Source organism: Haliaeetus leucocephalus, unplaced genomic scaffold (assembly GCF_000737465.1).
Source record: "Haliaeetus leucocephalus isolate CR32 unplaced genomic scaffold, Haliaeetus_leucocephalus-4.0 Scaffold332, whole genome shotgun sequence".
In the NCBI taxonomy this organism is placed as follows: Eukaryota; Metazoa; Chordata; class Aves; order Accipitriformes; family Accipitridae; genus Haliaeetus; species Haliaeetus leucocephalus.
Window position 1 is genome coordinate 49,912 of NW_010972768.1, and position 218 is coordinate 50,129.

Here is a 218-nt window from a genome sequence, read left to right on the forward strand (position 1 = left end):
CCCCCCAGGGAGGGTCGGTGGGCGCTGACACCCACGGGTGTCGTTCTCCCCCCAGAGCCTCTCGTCCACCGTGGAGCTGCAGCACTCGCCGCTCCCCCCCGGCATCAGCCTCAGCTATGAGTCCCACTGCGGGGGCCCCCCCGGCCCCCCCCGGCCCCACGGGGGTTTCTGCACCGGCGTCCGTGTCAACCAGGAGGTGGGGAGACACTGGGGGGGGA